Below are 9121 nucleotides of genomic sequence, written 5' to 3'. Positions count from 1 at the left end.
CAGTATGGGTAAGATGCAAACTAGGTGCCTCAGATATCACAGCCTGAGCTTCTCTGTACAAACTTCTTGAGGACCATTTTGAGCTCAATATGTATTTAAGGGATCCGGAGTACTTTGTCGATGCCCAAGATGTAGCATACTTCTTCATTTTAATTTAGGCGTAGCAAGACCACTGTATGCCCCACTTTGATTCAAATTTGAGCCACCCTTTTCGGGTTTTCAACTCAAATCCCTTTTGGTCTCAAGGCGCCCTTTACGGGTTTTCGCATTGGCCTCTCCCCTTTTTTTATTTATTTTTTATAGGCGTCATTTACAGGTTTTCACCTTAGACTCTCCTTTTAGGTAGAATACTCCTCAACCGGATTTGAATTCACTGGATTGGGAAAATTTTTGCCATCAACGGCTAGAATCAATGCTCCTCTTAGAACGGGTGTAACGACCCAAAATTCGTGGGCACCAGAAAAGTGTGTTATCGGGCCTCCGTCTTAGTGAAATAAGTTCGAAAATAATTATTAAAAATATTTATGAGCCTAGTGGTGTGTCTAATTAGGTTTTAATTAAGTAAATTTAGCTTAATTTAGAGTAATTAGCAAAAAGGATTAAATTGAATAAAGAGTGAAAGTATTATAGATTAAAAGAAAGTAAAAAGGGCTAAAATGGCAATTAAACCATTTAGCATAAGTTGAGGCGGCAAACATGTTAAAATCTAAGATATTTTTAGATTTTAATTATGTAAATATATATAATTTAATTATTAATTACTTTTTTATTTAAGTATATAGAAATTTATTATTTATTATTATTATTCTATTAAATTATAATTTATATTACTAAATTATTATTAAAATAAATTTAAATAAAGGCAAATGTATGGTGATTAAATTATACAAGTGTAATGCATATATTTATACATGTGTAATATATTTATTTAATTACTTTTTATTTAAGTAAAAATATTTTTATCATATTAAAATATTAAATTATATAAACTAAGTAAAATAAGGACAATTGGATGGTGATGATGATGGGCAAGTGTAAGATATATGTGTGTCCAATTGTAATATATATTTGTTATTAAATAAGATATTTATAATTATTATTATTATTATTGTAAAGTTAAAAAAATTAAAGAATAAAATAAATGAAATAAAATAAAGAAATAAAACAAAGTAAAGAAGAAACAGAGGACATTTCGAAACAGAGCAGGAAAGAAAAAGGAAAGAAAGAAGAAAGGGAAAATTCAGGTTTCAAAGCTTGAAGTTTAATTGGTAAGTTTAATCAAGTCATTTTCTTATAAATTTGATGTTTTTGGAATCTTAGAGTGAAATATTCTTTAATTTAAGTTGAAAATTTGAAAGTTAATAGATTTTTGAGTAGGGTTTATGTTGAACAAATGATGGAATTGGGGGTTTATTTGATAGAAATTTTGATTAGAATTGAATAAAGGATTGAATTGTAAACTAAGCTATAAGTTTTGAGTTTTGGGGATTAAATTGAAATAAATTCGAAATTATGAAAATATGATAAAAATTAAGTAGTTAGATGTGAGTTTGGCAAGAAATTGAGTAGCAAAAAGGTATGAATTGAGAAAGAAAAATATATAGGTTTAGTTGGGATTAAATTAGAATTAAAGTAAAAGTTAGATAAAAATTTCAGCATTTAAATTGTGTTATGCTAATAATTGTAAAATTATTTTAATTGTTCGTAGCTAATATCAAGCCTGAAGCATCGGCCCAAAAAAGAAAAGGAAAGATCGTCGAGGATTAAGTCCGAAGAGCATTCTGGTTTGTATCACTATAACTCAAGTTTTATAATTAATATGTGTTTAATTTAATATGAATATATGGTAAGTATTTTAAGGTAAGTATTTAATGAACTGATAAAATTTGTGATTGGGTATTAAAATTGAGATTGATACTGAATTGAATTATGGGATACTGAATATTGTTTTGAATACTGAATTGAACCGTGAAATTACTGAATAATGTTACGTATACTGCATTGAATTGTAAAATTTCTAATGAAGTGAATTACTGTATTACTGTGAAAATTGATCAAAATAATAAATTATAATTAATATTGAATCGAAATGGAAATTATACCGAAAAATTATTTAAATACCCTATTAACTAGTCAGGTTAGTCGGATATAGTTGGCATGCCATAGGATATGGAAGAGTACGGGTTTTTGCCGGCTTACTGATCAAGCACTTATATGCCAACTACTGTTACTGTTACTGTTACCGATTCGACACTTTGTGTGTCGAATACTGTTACCGTTACTGTTACAGATTCATCATTTTGTGTGTTGAATACTGCTACTGCTACTACTACCGTTACTGATTACTGATTAGGTACAGTGTACCGTTAAGGCACATTGTGCCGTACTGGTGTGTTGGTTGAATTCCGTGTATCCGTCGAGTCCGAGTCAAGTTAATAGGGCAAATAAAATAAATCTACTGATAAAACTAAATTTGAATGATATGGTATATGTAAAAGTTGAGAATTGAAATAAAGAAATAAGAATGGTATATATATAATCGAATGATAACGTAAAAAGATTGATTTGTTCATTAAGTGATGATAATTGTAATGTACAAGTATGTGTGTGATTTAATGTATTTAATTATAAACTGAATTATAGTGATACCACTAAGTATTTGCATACTCAGCGTACGGTTGTTTCCGTGCGTAGCTTGTAGAAGTTAAGTACTGAACCAGCATCCAAAGCCAGACCCGACTTCAGCAAACTTTTGGTGATGTATATTTTCTTTTGGTAATGTGGCATGTACATAGGATGTGTATAAAGGTTATTATGTTTTGAATATAAATGGTTTAAAACGTTAGTATTACAAGTCTAAGAATTATAATGAAAAAGTTTATCCATTTCAATTTAATTAGTACAATGATAAATTTAAATTGATATTATATTGATTAAATTGATTAGAGGTATTTAGAATAGAAAATGAATGTGTGAAATAATTTGGTTGAATTGGTTATGCTTGAAATGGATATTGTTTTAATTGCAGGGGTTTTATGTAAAAATAAGCAGAAATGCTGTCAAAATTTAAAAAATAAAAAATAAAAAATAAAAATTTGGAGTACATAAACGAGTCCCATTTCACTTAAATGTATGTTTTAGACTTTGAGAGTTTGATATAGGGATTTAGTAATTAAATTATGCTATGAATGTTATTTTATTTGTGAATTATTCATAAGTTGACTGATACGTCCAGTAATGCCTCGTAACTCTGTTCCCGCGACGGTTCGGGGTTAGGGGGTGTTACAACGGGCATTCTTCACTACATAAGTTCCTTCCCAGTTTGGTGTCCACTTTCCTTTGAAAGTCATTTTGTATAAAAAGTATATTTTTCACCGCCAGGTCCCCCTCGTGGAATTCTCTAGGATGAACCTTTCTGACGTAAGCTTGCATCATTCATTTCTGGTACATTGGGCCATGACAGATGGCTTTCAACCTCTTTTCTTCAAATTCAACTGATCATATCGGGATTGGATCTATTCTGCTTGATCCAACTTCAACTTTGACAAGACTTGGCCAAAAGAAATCTCGTTTTCAAAATCGTTTCTATCATTAAGCAAACGAGCAATGTATTGCCCCGGCAAAGGTTCTAGCCAACATTCGATAAGTATAGAGGGTAAATGGTAACTTCTTTATTCCAATCTTTACAAGCCTCGATTATCTTCCATGATTTTTTGTTGCGTTATGATATGGCGTCTGATCTTTGAACAGATTGCCAACTTCTGACATTGAATCTTTCTGACGTTCTTTATCGGCACCTAATCTCTTTCTCTCTCTTTTTTTTTTGAGTCTGATGACTATCGACTTAGTAACATTGGCATACGACATGACTTTCACCCTTTTCGTGAACTAATCGACGACCTCAAAGATGAATCGATATCGGTTAGAAGTTTTTTACGAGATCAGCCTCATAATATCCATGCCCCATATATAGAAAACCTGTGAAGAAATTGATGAAACATAAAAGTCTTGTCTTCTTTCGTTTGGCGTTCACAGCTTTACTGATACAATCCCCTTCCATGTTGGATCAACAGCACTCGAACCTCATGATTAGTCTGGCTAACGTAAAACCATTAGCATATGTCCTCCTGACACTTATATGGACCCTTTTTAGCATCCACAGGCCTTAGTAGTCCAGGCATATCTTGATACGATCATGTGAAAATATCTTAGTATTCTTGACATCTCGCTTTGTCTCTGTGGTGTTATACACTCCAATCTTTATCTCTTTCTCTTCTCTCAGGTTCACGACATCCATTGCCCCTTTGTAAGGTAGGATCTATTTCTCATCTTGTTCTACCATCCTTGACAAATCAGGAGATAGGATACAATCTCTATCATCTTCAAGGTCCTGAGATCTCTCTAGAAACATATCTTGCTCAAAAAGAGACTCGGAATTAGTGACAGCGTCGTTCACGTCATTGATATCTTGAGACCTATTGTAGGTTCGAAGGCAGCTTCCAAAGAATAAATGATTCTAAGGATGATTATTTGTATGGTATGATCATGAATGAAAGAATCTAAGAATAATCGTTTGTACAGTATGAAATGGAAAGAATAAAAGAATATTTACTCAAAACAATAACAAACATGTATTTCATTGAAATAAAGATTTTGGATATAAGCCTATTTCACAAAAGGATTCTTGTTGTTTCTAGGCTTAAAACAACAAGTGTGTTTTGAATATTACTCTAGATTAGCTCTAAAAATACAAGGATCTCTTTCATAGTCCCATTGTTCAAAACACTCCAAGTACGTAAGGGCAGAAGATTGGAAAAGTCTACTCCCGGGTTCTCTCTTCTGATACCTCGTTAATGTTCGGATTCCCCAATACCAGGTCTTATACTAGACTCCTGAGCTCGTTGTACCATTGGATCTCATGCCCCTATCCATCATGGAACTCTTAATGTCCACCCTTTTAACAAAAAGGTTGGATAACAGATTTCCTACTCCAGAGGGATCATTGAATTTCACGATACCCAATTTGATAAATATTTCGATTAGCTTCTTAAAAGCGGTACAGTTCTCGATAGAATGCCTCGTGATTCCCGCATGGTATTCACATTGCCCGCTTGCATCGTACCATTTAGGGTATGGAGGCTGTATTGGTTCTATGTAAAAAGGGGATACAACATGTGCGTCGAACAGAATGCGGTACAACTCCCTGTACGTGATTGGGATGGGCGCGAATTGGGGTTTTTATGAGTTTGATCTTCGATTAGGTTCTTGCCTTAGGGAGGCCTGATGGCTGGTAGTTACCGTCCTTGGTTGGCTTACTATAATCGACTCCGAACGACCTCTGTCATACCTACTTGTGCTATTTGCTTTCTTTTCTTTCTTCTTCGGGGCCTTTAAAATCCACTCTCTCTTTTCCTTTATTTATGCCAGAACAACCGGTTTGGCTTGATCATCTTCCGGATTAGAACTTGAACCCATCGAGAAGTTCAACAATGCCGAGGTATCAGCTCGATATTGGGGTCCGATAATGACGGGTACCCCTTGCATGTCTGGTTGGGTCAGGACGTTTATTGGGGTAAAACCTGGGGAATAGACGATCTCTTCATTATCATCCTCACTCTTGACCACTACACCACACCTTTTTTCAAATTCTCGGCCAGTAACTGGGTTAACTGGCCCATCATATTTCTTTGGAGTTCTAACATTTGTTCTCGCATATCTTATTGAATTCTGATCAATTGCTCTTGTATCTGTATTTACCTTTGCTCTATTCTCTTCAACCTTTGGTCCATATCTTTTGTCGGTTTTGAAATAATTTTACCTAATTAGGGTCCTTTTGGGAAAATTTAATGCAAATGATGCAGTGCAGTGCAAATGATGCAATGCAATGCAAATGCATGGGATGGATGCAAAGGAAAGAAATATGTTGATTTTGAATTCAATTGCCTTAGAACAACTTTTATAGAAAACAAATTCTTTTACATAAAACGAATTACGTATACGGCCTTGCTTTCATATTCCAGGCGATGACACTGATCCCCTTTCTTCGTTAAAGTCAAATCTCGCAAGCTTCCAATACATGCCTCTACTAGCTCATTTTTGCTTGATCCAGGCCACCAATTACTATCCTCGCAATGTTGATTAGCTCATTTAAGAAAGTCGGGACGCGACGGCTTTTAAATAATCTTTATCAGCTTAAATCCTTAGGTGAAGTCTTGTTTTCCTTCGCGAACTGTTAGCCTTCTTCTGTCGTGTTTACTTGGACCATATTCGGACAACCGTATTGTAATCCACTTTATCAAGAAATTCATTTTCTTATAACAAACTGTTTTATTTAGTAATCGAATATGAATCAACACATCTTTTCTATGAAGATGTAATGCAATACAGTCATCAACAAAACAAAAACAAAATACGTTAGTACAGGAGAAATAAATGACAAATAAAACACCTATTCGGGTGATCACTAAAGGTTCGGAGTGGCTCTACCTAGGGTAAGCTCCTAGGTCTCTCTATATGTGGCTCGGTTCTAGAGTAAAGGTACCCGAACCAGCAGATTCCTCGATCCTCACCCATTATAGGCTCATACGGATCGAGTTCAGTTCAGGGGAATACATTTCCCTATGACCATGCAGAGATGAAAATCTCACGAAATCATAGGTATGGATGTATCCCGGAAGTAATCCACTAGCCCATGCGGAGATGAAAACCTCACGAATGCGTAGTTTCTCACTCACACTTAGAGGGTGTGACCACAGTGGTCATGCAATGAAATGCATTATTATTCTACAAGATCCGAACCAAAACGATCATACAATCAAATGCAATTGAAAGAATCATGATTTTCAAAACAAAATTTCAATTTTTTCGACAAAAGGACAACGAATAATCAATTTTATAGCTCGACTCTTAATGTCCCCAGCGGAGTCGCCAAGCTATCGAAACCATTTTTAAATTTTAAGAAAAACGGGAGATCGACTTTTAAAAGAACGAAAATGAGGATGGAGTCGCCACCAATCTTTTTTTGTTTAGGTGTGATTAGATCACCAAGAAGTTTGGTCATTTTAATAAAACATTTTGGCTTATTAAAACAACAATTTTGGTCCACATAAATATGAGAGAACAGGTCCGGGAGTCGGTTACGTATGAGGAAGGGTTAGCACCCTCATTACGCCCAAAATTGGTACCAAATCGATTAAATACTGTCTTTATATCTAAGATTTAAAAATGTTTTTTTTTGAAATGTGGTTTCTTTTATAAATATTTGAATAGCCCAAATTGGTCATCAAAATTCTCTTGTTTTGGAGAAATACAGCATCACATCCAGCACGATAGGACACGATCCTTTATACCATTGAAGACACGATAAATTTCGATTTTCAAAAGTTTATATGTTGAAAATTACAAAAGGATGCCTAATTATTTAGTCCGACGAAAAACCGAAGCCCAGCACAGTAGGGCACGATTCCTCGAATTTTCGAACATTGAACATTACCCTGCCTTAGAAAACACGAGTGAAATTCCAAAGGAATATTTGATTATTTTGAACAAATGGGAAATCGAAACCCAGCACGATAGGGCACGACTCCCCGAATTCCCAAAAATCGAATATTACCTTCGCTTTAAAGAGTTTTTAAAGACATGAGTGAAATTCTAAAGGGATATTCGATTATTTTGAACAAACGGGAAATTGCAACCCCGCACGATAGGGCACGCCTCCACGAATTTCCAAACATCGAATATTTCCTTCATTTTAAAGAGTTTTTAGAAAATATGAGTGAAATTCTAAAGGGACATTCGATTGTTTTGAGCAAACGAGAAATCACAACCCAGCACGATAGGGCACGATTCCGCGTATTACCAAATATCGAACATCGCCTTCGTTTTAAAGGATTTTTAAATGAATGATTGTAAAAATAGCTTAAAATGCGTTAATATGGCTTGAACTAAAACGAAATCAATCTTAAAGATTTGGACCTTATAAAACCAAATTTCATAAACCAAGTGGAAAATAATGATATGGGATAATATACTCACATGAGATACAATCAATTAACAAGCCAATAATGAAGTATAACTAACCTAAAAAATATAACCCGACTACGATCATGTATGGGAAATAATTGATATAATAATGCAATGACGAAAATAATAACAATACAACACAACCAAAATAATACACACAACAATATGCCACAATAATATACATAACATGATATAAAATAATCAAAGCAATATGTGGAAAGCAAAAATAAAAAATGTAATATGAAACAAGTTTAAAGTAGTGATAAGCACATGGTATATATGATGTATGAGTTGATGGATTGATCAATTAAAAACCATTTGTAAAGACAAGCTTAATATACACATGCAACCATTAAAATATGTATTATAGAATGAATATCTTTAAAACACATAATATATATAAGTTGACAAATTTGCATAGAAACTAAGGATATATAATTTTTGAAATAGATATTATAGAATAAAAGTTTGAATCGAATTATATGTAAAATATTTTAAACACAATTCATTTAAAAATTGACAATGTACATGACAACTTAGATAATAAAATATAATATGAAAGAATAATACATGGTGGGATATAATACACAATAGTGATAAGCTTACATCCAAACAATAATAATCGAAAATATGAAAACTAAAAAAGGTAGCTATTTAAAGTAACAAATCAGAAGAAAACTATAACAAGTTATCAAACATAGATAAGTAGAATTAAATAGCAACACAAAAGACTAATGGGCAATATGAAATAATAATATATGAAATAATATAAAAACAACACATATAACATATAAAACAATATGGAAACTAGGAGAAAATATTATACAAAACGATTTAAAAACTACATAAGAAATTAAAAAGAGGAATAATACATGCTAGAATTTGAAATAATTTATATGTATAAAATAAAAAACTAATAATATCCGAAAGATTATTAAAATAGATGCTATGAAAGAGGGGGTTTGGATCGAATACTGTACAAAATATTTTAAAAACGAAACATGTCTATTTACTGTTGATAATATACATACAATGAGGAACAAGGTTGATAATATACATACAATGAGGAATAAGATTAACACCAATAACATATAAATGG

Source organism: Gossypium hirsutum, chromosome A07 (assembly GCF_007990345.1).
Source record: "Gossypium hirsutum isolate 1008001.06 chromosome A07, Gossypium_hirsutum_v2.1, whole genome shotgun sequence".
In the NCBI taxonomy this organism is placed as follows: Eukaryota; Viridiplantae; Streptophyta; class Magnoliopsida; order Malvales; family Malvaceae; genus Gossypium; species Gossypium hirsutum.
The sequence above is the reverse complement of the archived record's forward strand: the minus strand, read 5'-3'. Positions refer to the sequence as shown.